Consider the following 15,306-nt stretch of genomic DNA (forward strand, 5'->3'; position numbering starts at 1 on the left):
CAGCCGCCTCCAGGGTAGTGAGGGCGGGCAGCTCATTGCTGTGGGTATGAGTAAGAGCCAGTCACCTGGTCTGCATGGGGCTCTGGGGTGGTCTGCTCCCTTCCACCCGGCTCTCTCTCTGCCCTGCTGAGCTGCCCAAACTCAGACTTTCCAGCCTCTCATTCTCAGCTGTTTCTGCAAATCCGGGGCCGCCCTCTATCCTAGATTCCAAACAATGGCAGCACAGGTCCCAGGCCCTCCCTCTCTTTCTCTCCGGGCGAGGTGGTAAGAAGTTTCTACCTGAGTCCAGGCACCCCCTCTGATCCCTCACAGCTGACCTGAGGGGGGACAGGATAGAGGACGCCAGGTTTAAAAGCTGGGTTAGAGCCACACACATCTTAATTGGTGCGTTTCTATTTTCTCTGTGGGCATTTCTTCCTTTCTGATGGACTCTTACAAACATTTTACTGCTATATTTCTTGTAATACTGCCTGGAATCGTTATTTAGACATCATAAAAAAATCATTATATCTTTAAAAGAAAGGCTGAGAATTCCTACAAAAGAGAATACAAAAAGCTCGTGCACACACACACAAACAACACACACAAGCCGGTCCACACACAAGTATACATATGTGCCAGCTTAGTGTGACAGCAAAGAGAGGTTTATCATTATGCCACTTTGCAAAATAGAAGTGAATGAATAATTTATAGGACTTTTTACAAACATCTAGATTTTTTAATCATTCTAGAAAAATCCGGTTTGATTACTTATAGCAGCAGTTCTGAGCTAAACCAACCCAGAAATGGTGACCAAGAAGTAAAATTTATAATTCCCAATGGGCTAGCCTTCCACAGACCTGCATCGTAAACATTAACATCTTTTTTTTTTAAATACACCAGAACCCACAAAACCATTGCTCTCACTAACCAAAGGCACCGTGTGTGATAAATCCTTAAACCCTTTACTTTGAAAAAGGTTCCTGACTTAATGTACAGATGATAACATTTCCCACTTTCCTTTGGCAAGAGCTCCATCACACTGCGCCCTTTGCTGCCAGTTCCAAATAAGGGGTGCCTGCCCTGAGGCCACAAAGCTCTGGTTCTTTGGACTCCCCGGGATGCTGGGGTGCACACGGAGGCAGGCCTGGGGTTGGTAGCACGGAAGGAGGAAGCCCACACACCACCCATGCCACGGTGGATCTGTGTGCCCTAACCAGACTTACCAATGGCAGGGCTGCTGCGACATCAGGCCAATGCCAGTGTTTGAAGCATGAGGTCCCTTGCCAGCCCCACTGTGATCCCGGCCACTGCTTCTTGCTCGGATCCTCCTCTGATGTGTGGGCAGCCTGACTTTGTCTTTGAAGTCAGGCCTCAAGCTGACCCTCAAAGGCGGGGGACCTGCCGGGCTCAGACAGCTGGGCTGCTGCCCCCTCAGCCTACGCTCCAGCTCCTGGCCACAGGGACCAGCTCCCGGACCGGGAGTGGTGGCTGATGCTCGGTTGCAGAGTGCACTGCGAGAGAGCACTTCTGACTGATACTTCCTGTTTGGGAAGGAAACGTCACTGGTGATAATTAGTGGCTCAGACTCAAGTGTCTCTGCCACAGGAACTGAGGTAGGATAGCCAGCAAAACCCAGGATGCATAAAGTGAGTAAATGTCATCCAGTGCAGGGTGGAGGCTGCCTCCCTGTGTGTGTGGGGGGGGGGGGCGGTATGGGGGGGGTGTTTACTCTTCGGGTTACGAAGCCAAACATAATGGCTGCAGAAAGTGGCAATTTATCAACCGCTCTGGGGGTGATTTACTGCCATCACTGTGGCTGTCATTGGCTTAGGGATCACTTTCTCAGCATTTTTGTGCCAACAAAGGCTTCATGGTCATCTTTTTTGCTAGTCGGTGCCCATAGTAGGGGAGACAGACAGACAGAAGGACCCACAGGCAGAAGGCAGCACTGTCACACGGGCAAAGCATGGATGGGCATGCGCCTGCCTGCTGCCCATGGCTCTCCTAGTGACCCTGGAGGCAACACAAAGGGAGGCCAGAGGTTTGGAGGTTTTTTTCATCGTTGAAGTTAATTATGCCAAGTCCCGTCTTAGAACAAGTATATTCAACTGCTTTCCACGTGTTTGCACACTGATGGTTTTGGAAAATGGTAGTTTTGAGTAACCCTGTTCATTCTCATAACCAGAATACACACCTCCAGGCTCGGCAGGTTGTTCCAAAGTTGCAAGCAGCAGAACAGAGCCTGTGCTGCGGTCAGACCACAGCATGGTGTCTTGTCTCTTCTGCCAGAGAGAAACCTCCTGTGGGCAAGGGTATTCTCGAATCTCCCGAGTCCAGCAGAGGTGAGCACGCAGACCGACCTCCCCTCCACTCAGCTCCCACTCCCCTCTTTCCATTCCCTGCCACTCCCCACTTGCCAATGCTTATCCCTCTTGACATCCCCCTGGCCAGCCAAATCCCTTCCTCGGGCCCTGAAGACACCTCCCAGCCCCCAGAGCCTCGCAACCATTTCTCCTGGGACCAAGTTCACCTTGGCTGCTGTTTGTCACACCTTGGCAGCACCCCAGCTGTGTGACCTTGCACGGATTCCTGTCCTTCTCTGTGATTCAGCTAAATGGTGAACGTGAAAGCCCCCCCAAACCGCATCATCGGACTGCTTTGGTTCACACATTTCCTGTGCTTTGCTGTGAGCCACCCACTGCATGATGTCCTGGAATCTTCTTCCTCTGCTGCCTGGTGGTACCTTGCATTGTCCCTCAGCTTCCCAATGAGACTGCAAGCTCACTGAGGGCAGGGACCTGGTGCCCCCCACCCCTCTGCATCCACAAGGCCCTGCTCATGGTACTCTGCTCACCGTGAGGCCGCAGGTGCCTGTTGGGCCCATGGGGGCTCAGGCAGTGCTCTCAAACGGTAGTGAACACGGGATCATGGGGGAGTTCAGACCCCAGGTTTCCAGGCAGCCAGAGCCCTCCATTCAGTAGCTGGGGTGGGCTCAGCATTCTCTGTCCCTATCAAAGCTTCTGGGCAGTCTCCCATCCCCTTGAAGAAGCTGTACTGTGAGGACCTCACCTTCTGTAAGAATGCAAACCCTCCAGGTGTGAGCTGACAAGAGTATGCCCATGGATCCGAGAGGGGTCCAGGTCGGCTGTGATTCCCGGTTTCCTGGGGTTTTCAATGGGCCCTCGACTGTGCCCTGAGCTCCCCCTCTACCTTCACCACACACAGCCATGCTAGATCAGAACATTCAAGAAGAACTGTAGCAAAGGTTAGAGGAAGACAAACAGGTCCAACAGGCAACACACAACAGAGCATTGTCAGCCCTCCAATCCAGGAACACCGGGAGGGCAGGGCTTTCCTGGACAGAAGTCCCCAACCCCCAACACAATCCTTGGCTGCCCCGCCCGGCACAGGCCCTTTCCCTTTCCTTCCAGCTCCAGGCACCACTTTATTTCTGGCCAGCCTGAAGCCATCTGCACGGACCAACCACAAGGGGCTTTGGCCCACCTCTTTTAGCTGCTCGGTCCCACGCCCAGGTCGTGGCTGATTCACTGGACAGTGGTCACTGGCTCCCCCTCCCTGCCCCAGTGTCCCATGCACAGAGCTCGCTGGTCACCCTGCCCCAGCACAGGCCCCTTGGATCCCAAAAAGCCTACCCTGGCGATGTGCAGGTCACCCTATCTTCACACAGACTCCACCTGTAGGGCCCATGTCACAGCCAACACCCACCCCCCCACTGTGTGTCCTGAATGATTCACCTTTAGCGGGACCCTCAGCACTACTGCTGGGCATGTTGGCACCCCCCGAGCCCACCCTCCTCACAGCCTGACAGCCTTAGGACAAACAGCGGATGTTATAGTAACAGGAAAGCCCAGCACATGGGCTTTGGGAGACCTGCTGTCCCCCAGGGCACCGAGATGGCCTGCAAATTCCTTTATGTTTACCTGTGAATGAGTTTATCATCTGGGGCCTGTAGCTTCTCCAGTTTCATCTCCTAATCTGATAGCTCTGGAAGGCTTAAGAATCGTTTGCTTACATCCCACCTGGCTCGCATTAGGCGGAAGTGGGAGGTAGGAAGTTACTGCCTGGTTGCAGGACAATTAGCGCCCACCTGTTGCACTTTCTGCCAAGGGACTGTGGTGAGTTATGAGGACAGGCTGATTGGGAAGAGCTGGTGCCAATAATTCCCAGGCGACTGCGGTCCACATCTGAGGGGGAGGGAAACCTTCTGCCCTGGGATGAAGTGACAATGCAGGCCACAACCCTGATATCCCTGATATCAGCAGTCATCGATCCCGCCCTGACAGCCCCACGCATGCACACACCTGCCCTGGCTCCCACTAGCTGAGGAACCTGGGCCTCAGTGCTGCTGAATTCCCTTACTTCTCTTCAGAAGTGAGTGGAGGCTGTGGGTTCGCACAAGCTTAAAAATGACAATGGAGGGCAGCCCGGGTGGCTCAGCGGTTTAGCGCAGCCTTCCACCAGGGCGTGATCCTGGAGCTCTGGGATCGAGTCCCATGTCGGGCTCCCTGCATGGAGCCTGCTTCTCCCTCTGCCTGGGTCTCTGCCTCTCTCTCTCTCTCTCTGTCTTTCTCTCTCTGTGTCTCTCATGAATAAATAAATAAAATATTTTTAAAAAAATGACAATGGACCCTCATCCCACCAGCAGTGGGACTCGGTCTTGAGTACTTGGCGCCTGACTGGTGTTCCCTAGATGTTTGTTGAATGAGTAAATGAGGCAGAATTTGGACAAGCGTTTGGAGTTAGTGGTTAGGAGCCTCCAGTTTGGTGGGAAGAATGGATTGAAGCCTCATGTTTACTTGGAAAAGTCCTATGGTTGGGAGAACAATATTATCTACCTCCTAAGGGGGTTGAAGTTTCAGATGTGCTCACAGGCTTAACGTGCTCAGCCCAGGGCCTGGCATGTGGGGAACTAAACGTTCAGGGACGATAACTGTCATATCAGGTGTGATCCATGAGGTGCCTGTGGCATGCCAAGGATGTGAAGGGCTGATGTGCAGAGGTCTGGGTAGGTTAGACAGCTGGTAGGCCCAGCTGCAGAGGACAGAGAGAGAAAAAGAGAATTCTGTAGTCGAATGTTTGAAAACCACATTAGAGTGGCCTATCCCCACCCCTTCATTCCTCTCTCCAAGTCCTATAATTTCCACAGCCCCCTGGATTGGGACTGGGCTGGCAACGTCAGAATATGAGTAGAAAAAGAGGCACACACCCCTCCAGCCCCTAGGAGGGAGGGAAAGAACCAGCTTGATCTTAAGTTTTAATAACTGCTTATAAAGGCAAGCTTCCTTGTTTTAAATTGAGAGGCCCATTCTCAGTCCAGATGCTAGAAAGCAATTTCATGGGGCGCCCATTTGAGGCCCAGCTTGGAATGCCCAGCCAAGGAAGTCGTGGCCACTATACTGGTGGGGAGGGCAGGAAGGGGTAGATCCAGCCTCAGGGAGCCTGGACATCACTGCATAACCTGCTTCCCTGGCCTGTCCCAACATGCCTGAAAATCACTCCGGCCCCTGAGGTGTTTTTTGCAGACTGGCCAGGGAATAAAGCAGGAGCACAGACTTTTCTCCCAGTCTGGAAGGCACTGGCCAGGACAACAAGCAGGGAGCCTCGAGGCCTGGGCCCATGGCCAGCTCTGCAACAGAGAAGAGGGTGGTGGAAGCCACTCCCTGGGCCTTAGCTACCTACCTTCTCTAGGGAACTGAGGGGCTTGGACTAGAAGAGCAATGAACCTAGAAGGTCCCCAGCTGATTAATGTTCAAATCATGGGGGAAGAGAGAGGGCTCTGATATTTAATTTATTGCACTCTTAAAACTCAGCACTTCACACAGCTAATTCCCCAGGCAGGCATTACTGTCACTGTTTGATAGAGATATCAGGTGCAGCGTCCTTAGCAAGGTTTTACAGATGAAGAAGCAAGTGCGAGAGTTGAGGACTTGGTCAAGGTCACATGGTAAAGAGCTGAGATTCCACTCGGTTGCATCTGACTGCAAAGCCGGGGGCTCTCACCTACAGTCAGGCAGCTCCATTGCTCGGGTATGCGGCTTTGCACTAGAGTCCCTAACTCTCACTTTTTACTATCTGGAGCCCTGCCCAATACTCTGATGAGCGCAAGGAGGGAAGGGCCATGGGGCAAGGACAGGAGACATGAGCTGGAGAGTAATTTACCTGTTTGGCATCTCTAGGCTGGAGGGGGCACACCTGTGGTCCCAGAGTGACCACAGGTCCTGGGGAACTCAGCAGGCTTGGGACCAGCTGTCTGACCCTCTAGTGAACAGGTGGCCTGGGCTGAACTCCCTGATAGTGAACAGGTGGCCTGGGCTGAGCTCCCTGTGGGCTCTGAGGCCAGCGTCACCCCATGCCGACTCCAGGCCTTCCTCTTAGGTTGCCTGGCGGAGGCCACCTGCCCATCATTCAAGGCCTCCTTCAGGAAACCTTTTGTACCCAGTGATGCCCCCTGCCCTACTAAGGTAGGTCATTTCTCCATCAGACCATGATCAAACACCTGCTCCAAGCTGCCCCTCCCACCCCTCCCCCCATCCCCGTATGCCAGGATGGACAGACACAGGCTTAGTCCTCCAGCCCTCCTGGCTGGGTGTTGGGCGGGGGTTCACGCAGACTCAGATTCAGTCAGCCACGGGTAGGCTTTAGGCATCTCTACTTTTAACAAGCCATGCAGGTGACTGAAGGGGCACACCCACGTGAGACCCTTTGGTCCTGTGGATATCCTGGCCCCCAACACTGCATTCTCTAGGCTGCCACCTCTGAGAACATGTCCTTTCTGTCCCATCAGCTGGCTCCTCTGGGCTCCCGAGTCGGATAAATCTGGATACAAATCCCTATTTCTGCAACTTGCTACTTGTGTATCTTTGCCAACTACCCATGCTTTCCGAGGCTCAGTTTCCCCATCTGTCACGAGATGACAGCCGTTCCTTCCTGCCCTGAGGGTTAACCAGGGCAGTGTGTGCAAAGCAAGCTGCCTGGCACAGATAAGTGCACAATAAATGTCTGCTATTAATTATATCATCACGGCGCTCTGATGGACAGAAATACTTCCCTGGGGCTACTTCCAGAGCCCCACTTCTAGAGCCTGTTTCAGACGCGGCCCTGGACACCTGGGAGGCCTTTGGGTGACCTCCGTCAGGGCTCCAGCAGGACGGGCCCGCATTTCCTCCCCGGTTGTGGCCCCTTGGCCCCCGGAGGACATTAGTACCTTCCCCTTCCTCCACCCAGAGCGCCCAAAGTTCCAACCGCACCCCTGTGGGCGGCCTGCCCCAGAGTTCGGGGAAAACGGTCAAGAGGGTTAAGGCAACAGCTCGGCGGGCAGTGGCAGTGGCAGTGGCAGTGGCGGGCAGGGGTCGGCCCGGCCTCCTGCGCTCAAGGTCGGCGCCCCCGGCCCGGCCCGGCCCGCCCGGCGGGGGCTGCGAGGCTCGGGGAGGCCTGACCGGCAGGTCCCGCCCCCGCCCGCCCCGCCCCGCGCGGCCCCGGGCCCGGCCTCCCCTCGGCGCACGCGGCCGGCGTCCCCGGGGCAGGCGGGCGCGGGGTCGGGGGGCCGGGGAGCCGGGGGAGCCGGGGAGCCGGGGGAGCGGGGGTCCGGGGGTGCCGGGGGGAGCCGGGGGCCGGGGGGCCGGGGAGCCGGGGGTGCCGGGGGGAGCCGGGGGCCGGGGGAGCCGGGAGCACGTGGCTCGGCCCCCGCGGTCCGGGCGGCTGCGGCCGCGGGGCGGGGGGTCCGGGCGGGGCGCGGCGGGCGGCGGCCGGGTTGGGGGTCACTCACCGAGGCGGCCCGCAGCTCGGAGCCGCGGCGGCGGCAGGTCCGCGCTGGAGGCGGTCGCAGGGCCGCAGGCCCCTCCTCCCGCCGCGCCGCGCCCCGCCCCGCCCCGCCCCGCCCGCGGGGACCGCCCTGCGGGCACGTGGCCGCCCGCCCGCACCCCCCCCCCCCGCGCAATCGGGGAGCCGCAGCGCCCCCCGCCCACGCTCCGAGCGCGCCCGCCCACGTCCCGACCGGTGTCGGCTCCTCCCCGCCCCGCCCCGCCCCGCCGCGCCCCGCCCCAGCGTGCGGGCTCCGGGGCCGCCGCCGAGCCGGGACGAGGGCGTGCAGGCCGGTGACTTCCTTCATCCGAGGGACACCCCAGATCCGCTGCCATTTTATGACCGAGGCTAAGTGGCGGCGACACGTGCACAGGTGGTGAGAGGCCAAGCTGTCAGGCTGAAAACGGCTTCTTTCTTTTCCTGCCGCGGAAGTGGGGGCGACACGAGGCAGCATCCAGGCAGTGTGGTCCTGGTCCTCTGCTGTCCCTTGTCCACGCACAGGGAGGACCTTTGGTCCCTGCCCAGAGCCTCAGGTTCCAAGGCCTGGAAGCTGGTGGGGAGCCCTTGGGAGGAACTGCTGAGGACGTTGGAGGTCGCCTTCCTGTGTAGGCCTCCTAGGCCCCCAGACACTACCCTGCCCCCGGGAAAGGTGGCCCCCAACACTGACTGCTGCCCCCCACCCCCATGTGGATGGCATCACAGCACAGCAGTGAGGTGGCTCTAAGGTGAGCATGTTTGGGGTGTCTCTCTAGAGGGGTGTATGCCCATCTGAAGCCCTTTCTCACATGCAGCCTCACAACAGGTGCTGAGTTATTCCCCTCCCTTTACAGGTGAGGAGGCTCTGGTTAGGTGAGGTGCTGTTGGTGTTAAGGTCCCTCATCTTCTGGGAGACTGACTGGGGGTTCCCATACCCTTGGGACTCCATCTAGAAAATGCCCTGGGGGGCATATTCCAGCAGCCCTCGATAAAGAGCTTCAGATTACCCCAGGGAGCCTAACTGGGCAGGGGAGATAAGCCCTAGGGAGGTTTATCTGAGCCCTGAGGCCAGACTCAGGGGACTGGGCCCTACTAAATGGACCCCAAAGAGCACAACAGCGGGGTGGGATTGCTGCTGTGAAGGGCCTCTTCTCCCCACTCCCCCTGCCCCCCACCAGGGGATCCACCCATGAGCACCTGTGCTTGCTCACCTCCATAGGTTTCCTCCTGCCTAGAATACCCTCTGTCCCCAGCTCTCCACTGCCTGTCCCCAAGGCCCAGATCCTCTTCTGCCTCCTTTAGCTCCACCCTGCCCCACGGGCAACACCCTCTCTGAGTTCCCATGGCAGTTCTCATGGGTCCTTTTTCCATTCCATGCTCACGGAATACCACACAACGTTCTGAGTGCCAGGGAGCAAGGGGCCCAATGCCTGGTCCCTGTCCTTGGATGGTGGGTTGCTGCTGCAGTGGGTTATAAACTGTAGGAAGACAGAACCAGTTCCTAGCTCCCTTTGGCGCCCCCCACCGACTCTCTCACACACGCGCGTGCGCGCGCGCACGCACACACACACACACACACACACACACACACTAGGTGCTCTTTGAATGTCTCTGGCTGATGGTGATCTCTGAGCTTCCTTCCTGCCATGCCAGCAAGCAGCACAAGGAGCCTGAGCTTGAAAAATGGAGGCACTCAGAGATCTTGTGGCATTCTTGGAAGGACCCTTGGATGCATCCAGCAGCCTTCCATAGAGACCTGGAGGGCCTCTCTGTGGGGCTCCCCATGAACTGAAGAGAGATGAAGGCTGACCTGACCAAAGACTATAGTGGAAAGAATATTCTAAAGGGAGCATGAACTTCTGCAAGAGAACATCGGAGCCCTCATGGGGACAGGGAAGTAGGCAGGTGAATGCCCTGCTGAAGTCCAAGAGGCCCACCGGCTCTGTTGGCCTCGGTGGCTTGCTGGTCTGTCTCCCCCTGGATTGGGAGTGCCTTGAGTGGAAGCTTATCTGGCAAGGGGTCTCGTGGGGGTGAGGGCTCAAAAAATGTCTCCTGAATACTCTGGGGGCCAAACTTTTGGAAGCAGATGGGCCCCGTCCTGATCTAGGGGAGAGGATGGTGTGTTGACATTGGCTCAGTGCCTTCTCTTTGCCAGCCTCGTGTCTGATCAGGCCAAGGGCAGAGCAGTGAGAACCATCCTTTAAGAGATTTGGCAGATCGTGTTACTTCTCTGCTCAGCATGCCACCCCACCGCCATTCTCCCCTGGTGGCCTCCTCTCTTCCCCTCAAAGAGATTAGGCGGGGTCCTCAGGCCAGCTGGCCGGCCGTCCTTGCTGTTCCCTCTGCCTGGACCCTGGGCATCCCTGTGGCCCTCCCAGCCTCCCTCAGGTACTTGCTGAATACCATCATCTCTGTGAGACCCACCCCATCATCCCTCATCCCTCATCCATGCACCATGTCCTATTTCTTTTCTGTTTTTTTAGAAGTGTTTCTCTCCTAACATGCCGTAAACCCACTTTCCTGTTTATTGCATATTAACTGTCCGCTCCCACAGAAATGTGAGCCCCCCTGTGGCAAGGACTGTCCCCCTTGGCCTAGGTCTGTCTCATTCATTGCTGTATTCTCAGTGCCTAGAGCAGTGTCTGGCACACAGTTGAGTGAACGCACTCTCATTCTTACCCTTCATCACCAACTTCAGCCTCTCCGGGAAGCTTCCCCCATGGCTCTTGACCATCTCTGCTATCCTTGCCTGCCCCAGAGCTGGCGTGGTGCTGGGACAGAGGATGTGCCTGGTGCATGCACTGCTGGATGTCTGGGCCTAGGGTTGCCAAATATTCTCTTTATGGAGCCGCTGGTGTCAGCCTCCTGAGATTGCCCCTTTTTCTGGAGACAAGGCTAGCCCTTTGGCGAAGAAGACAAGAGTATCCAGGAAGAAAATATAGGTTCATCTCCTCCTTGGGCCAGAGAGGAGAGGAACCGTTGTGCACTCTCAGTTTCTTGGATTGATCCGACATTTATAGGCTAGGACAGAACACATCCATTTCCAGAATAAACACCCTCATTGACTATGAGGAGATGGCCACGAGAAGCCATGTGCCCATGCACTCTGACAGCTGGGAGCCAGGCCGCCTGGATCTAGTGCTGCTGAGGCCCTGGAGGGTGCACCGGTAACGAGGCTGCAGTCCCGCAGGTGATCCTGGTGCGGCAAATGGAGGAGTTTCCCTGCCACTGTGGTGACCTCGTGGGTAAAAGCCTGTCGGAACCACCCAGAGCTGAGGTGGCAGCGGACTGTGGGAATAGTCTGTGGGGACGAGCCACCGAGTGGGGAGGCAGGCTGGCAAAAGTGTGATTGGGGCCTGGGATTGGAGTTGCAAACTCTGTCTCCACTTGGCACCTTATTTTGAACCAGTGTTGTATGATGTGATAAGGTTTGGCTTCGCGGGCACTGGGGCCCCTGCACCCCAGAGCTCGGTACTCTGGCATAAGGCTGCCCTTCTTTCAGTCCTCTGTTGAAACTCTGAGGAATCTCTGGGTGGCTCAGCGGTTTAGCACCTGCCTTCGGCTCAGGGCGTAATCCTGGAGTCTAGGGCTCCAGTCCCACATCGGGCTCCCTGCATGGAGCCTGCTTCGCCCTCTGCCTGCACCTCTGCCTGTGTGTGTGTATCTCATGAATAAATAAATAAAATCTTAAAAAAAAAAAGAGAGAGAGAGAAAAAGAAAAGAAACATGAGCTCTCCCAAGAGGAAGAACTCTCTGAGCTCATTGGAATGAACTGTGGATCCACAGGAGATTTAACCGTGACCAGCACAACAGTGCGGAGAAGGTTCTAAAGGCAAGTGCTAAAAGGTGGGTGTGGATAAGGGACTGGGGATGGGGTGGGCAGGAGCAACCATTCCCCTAAGGGAGCTCACTAGCACATAGCAGGTACTTAACTCTGTGTAAGATCCGGTGTCGGCTTGTGACTAGACCACCGGTGGCCAATGAGAATGTAGGAAGCTGGCCCAGTACCTCCAGGGAGCATTTAATGAGCCCAGAAGCAGGTCTTCCCTGTAGGTCCATGGTAGCATCACATCGTCTTTAAGTTGGGGGAGTTTGCAAAGGCACACAACTAGAGAAGTCTGGGTTTCAGGACCTTGCTCCAACTGTGGTGCATGTGATGGCCTCAGGGGGTGGTTTAGGATTGCAGTCTCTCCTGCCCCAGCCAGCCTTAATGAATCAGAAGTGCATGTTAACAAGAATCCACAAGAAATAATGTGCACATTCTAGTTCGAGAAGCACTGGTCTGAGGTCCAAATGAAACCAGCAACTCCTTGAGCACCTGGGCCACGGCTGATGATCAGAAGTCTGTACAGGACTACACTCACCCTACTGGGGTGGCATTTTAACACTCTACCCTTTGCTTTCTCAGAGGTTCTTATGAGCCAAACAGCCTGACTCGATCTGCTTCTGAATTTTTATGAATAGGAAGTCACTGACTGTCCTTCACGACACTCCATGCCTGTTCTACAGAGCTCTGAGAAGAAAAATGTTAGTGTGCTTACTCCTTTCCAGGAACTAACCTTATTTCTCTTCTTACCGTGGTGACTCGGATACTCAGACCCATATTCATGACTATATTATCCTCCCTGAATATATTTAAGTTTTACTTTATTTCCCTCCAGTCCATGATCTTATGTGTGTCAGGTTTACAATTAGCGTTGTCGCTCAACTTTTCACTATAAGCTATCTTAAGTTGCTTTTGGAAAAAGCCAATTGTGTAAGCAAACTAAATAGGAAACATCGGTGTGCGACAGTGGCCAATCCTCTCTTCCCCCTCGGCGGCCATCGCCCTTTCATGGCAAGAGCAGGGTCGTGGCATATCCTCTGCTGGAATTTTAAGAAGACTGAGGGGTAGGGAGAAGGACATGCCCTTGCACTCCAGCAGGCATTGTGGAGGAAGGGAAATCCAACCAGCTAGGGGTAACCAGGGGGGAAATCATGATGGGGTGCTCACACCCTGCCCCTCCCAGCTTCCCCTATGTCTATCTGCATGTCTCACCTGATCCGGTGTGCAAGGTATTCTCCTTCATGCTGGGGGACTCTCCGCAGGCTGGGGTGGAGGGATCCTGCTCACCAGAGGCCTCCGCTGCCATCTCAGCATGCGCTGCTCCTTCTGCTGGGTCCCCAGGCAGGTGGTCTGTGCCCAGCTCACTTGGTGCAGGGTGTGGGCGGAGGAGACAGTCAGCTGAGGCGGCCCCGGGACAGAGGAGTCACAGCTCCGCAGGGCAGAGGTGGGGTCACTGACCTCAGGCACGTCTACAAACAGGCTGGTCAGCAGCTGAGATAAGCCCTGCCCCCCCCCCCCATGTGTTTCAACCTGCTTGGTTCTGTTCCGGGAGCCTTGGCTCTCCAGGAAGGGTCGGGGAAGGGAAGTGACATTTGTTGAGGTCCCACCTTGAGGCCAGCACTGTGCCACATTTAAATCAGCCCCCTGGGACGCCTGGGGGGCTCAGTGGTTGAGCATCTGCCTTCAGCTCAGGGCCTGATCCTGGAGACCCGGGATGGAGTCCCGCATCGGGCTCCCTGCGAGGAGTCTGTTTCCTCCTCTGCCTGTGTCTCTGCCTCTCTCTGTGGGTCTCATGAATAAATAAATAAAACCTTTAAAAAAATTAAAAAATAAATCAGCCCCTCCCCCCCAAGCCTCCCTGGCCCCTGCCAGGTAAATGGGATCAGCTCCATTTTTCAGATGGGGAAGGTGACCTGCTTGGCCTCATGCACGGAGCAAGTGGCAGAGCTGGGATTTGAACCAGGTCTGCCTGGCTCCTAGGCCTTTCTGCTGGGGTTGCCTCGCTAATGGAAGGCTCCTGTGACCCCCGTTAGTGCCAAGGACTGGGGCCGGCGTGATGCAAGGGAGGAACAGAGGCAGTCTGCGTGGTGTGACCAGAGGGGACGTGAGCTGGGGAGCGGGGTTCCCTCCCCAGCACTCCTCACAGTGCCTGCCTGCCGAGCCTAGTGAGGTTCGCGGCTGTCCGCAGCCTCCACGTCAGTGGCAGCCCCACGACTCTGTTCACTTGAGATTTGCCTCGTCCTGTCCGGAGCAGGTCTGTGGACTGCCAGGTAGGCCTCTAAGAGCCTGCTTGTATCTGAAGTAGGGTCGGTTTCACCGACCTGCCAGCCAGTGTGCTGTCATCCTCAGAGCTACCTTCAAAGGTTTGCTGGGCCCTGGTGGCGTGCAAAAAGCAGGGTCCCTGCAGAAAAGGATAACCTTATGGTGGATAATGGTGCAAGAGCTGTGATCTGTGCCAAGGGCCAGGAGCCACGGTCAGCGGGGCACGGGGTCTCCCGGGAGGAGGAGGGGGCCCTGCTGGGGCTCTGGAGGCATCCATAGGCTAAAGAAACACACTGACCTGGGTTCAGCTGTGGTCTCCCCACAGAACCTGGATCCCCTCAGCTATAATCTGAGAGAATATACTGCCTCAGGTAATGTGAGAATTAAGTGACAAATTGCCAGGAAGTGCCTGGCACTTAGTAGGTGTTCATTAAAATACTGCCAGCCAATCTGAGAGGAAAAGGGTTCAGGGGGAGGAAGACAGACCACTGAAAAAAGCCAGTTCCATAAGTCTTCCCCCTTGGAAAAGTCTTCTTTGTTGTCCTGTGTCCTCCTTCCCCGAGAAACACTTAGGAAACTCTTTCTGCTCTGACCAGTGGGCAATGAATGCCCGCCACCCCTCCCCTGTCCCCTGTCCCAGAGGTCTGTGGGTGCCATGGCACCCTAGTCTGGGAGTCAAGAGACTTGGCCATGGAGCTGACCATCAAATTTCTGCCTTGCTGGGCCTCCTACACCTTTCAGCTCAACATATCTGTGAAATGGGATGATGAAGCAAGAGCAGAAGTGCAGATGGTACAATGAGACTTGAACTCATGTTAACCCCCTGCCTCCCCTCATTCAGATTCCCCTGGCTCCTTGTCCTTTGCCACAATCAATCCCCTAGGCCTAGGCCAACAGTGGGACTGCCACCTGCAGGCCCTACCTACCCCTATCTAGAAGCAGTATACAAGGTGGGTTGGAAAGAGTCCTAGGACCCTGGGTGCGCTCTGTCCTTTGGACTGGCCCCGGGCTGGAGGGCCTGATTTGGTGGCTGCCAGGCCCAGTCTCTCCTGCATTCTCCCATTCAGGATCACAGTCTTCCTGAAGTTCCAGAAACCCTCATTCTCCCTGGGTGGAAGGGAGTATGGGACCCCTGTCTCTCTACTTCTCCTCCAGGCCCATCTGGCTGCTCTGATTCTGGAAGTTGCTCTGTGAGGCCTGCAGCCTCCTGGGCATGTTCTCCACTCTTGCTGCGTGCATGAGGATCCCAGCTCCCCTGGGTTCTGGTCCTTGCTCTGCTGCAGCCACTGTGACCTTGGCTGAGACCTTTCCCCTCGTCAGACCTCCATTTTCCCAGAGGTGAAATGCAGTGGGTTACAAACGCCTTTGTGAGGGCCTAGATCAAGGGTGGGCCTCCATGCCCCACCCTCCCCTTATCCAGAGCAGCTGCCCTCTTAACT

The 15,306-nt window shown here is 56.1% G+C and overlaps 1 protein-coding gene and 1 long non-coding RNA gene across 3 annotated transcripts in view; one reads left to right on the top strand and one right to left on the bottom strand.

Annotated features, from left to right (window-relative positions):
* The window catches only part of STEAP3 (STEAP3 metalloreductase), a 44,594-nt gene extending 36,746 nt beyond the window's left edge, over window positions 1-7,848 (bottom strand). The window contains exons 1-3 of one of the 2 annotated variants that reach the window (XM_077861418.1): window positions 3,052-3,212; window positions 2,177-2,264; window positions 1,206-1,523 (exon numbers count right to left, since the gene is read on the bottom strand). The gene's annotated coding sequence lies outside the window, so the exon portion shown is untranslated. Of the gene's footprint in view, window positions 1-1,205; window positions 1,524-2,176; window positions 2,265-3,051; window positions 3,213-7,768 lie in introns of those variants that run through there. The other variant, XM_077861417.1, reaches the window with a different exon arrangement.
* Window positions 7,849-8,036: 188 nt separating this feature from the next.
* LOC144291706 (uncharacterized) lies at window positions 8,037-12,429 on the top strand. Its single transcript, XR_013359084.1, has 2 exons — window positions 8,037-11,625; window positions 12,188-12,429. It is a non-coding gene; the product is annotated as an uncharacterized LOC144291706 (long non-coding RNA).
* The last annotated feature ends 2,877 nt before the right edge of the window (window positions 12,430-15,306 follow it).

This window comes from Canis aureus, chromosome 20 (assembly GCF_053574225.1).
Source record: "Canis aureus isolate CA01 chromosome 20, VMU_Caureus_v.1.0, whole genome shotgun sequence".
In the NCBI taxonomy this organism is placed as follows: Eukaryota; Metazoa; Chordata; class Mammalia; order Carnivora; family Canidae; genus Canis; species Canis aureus.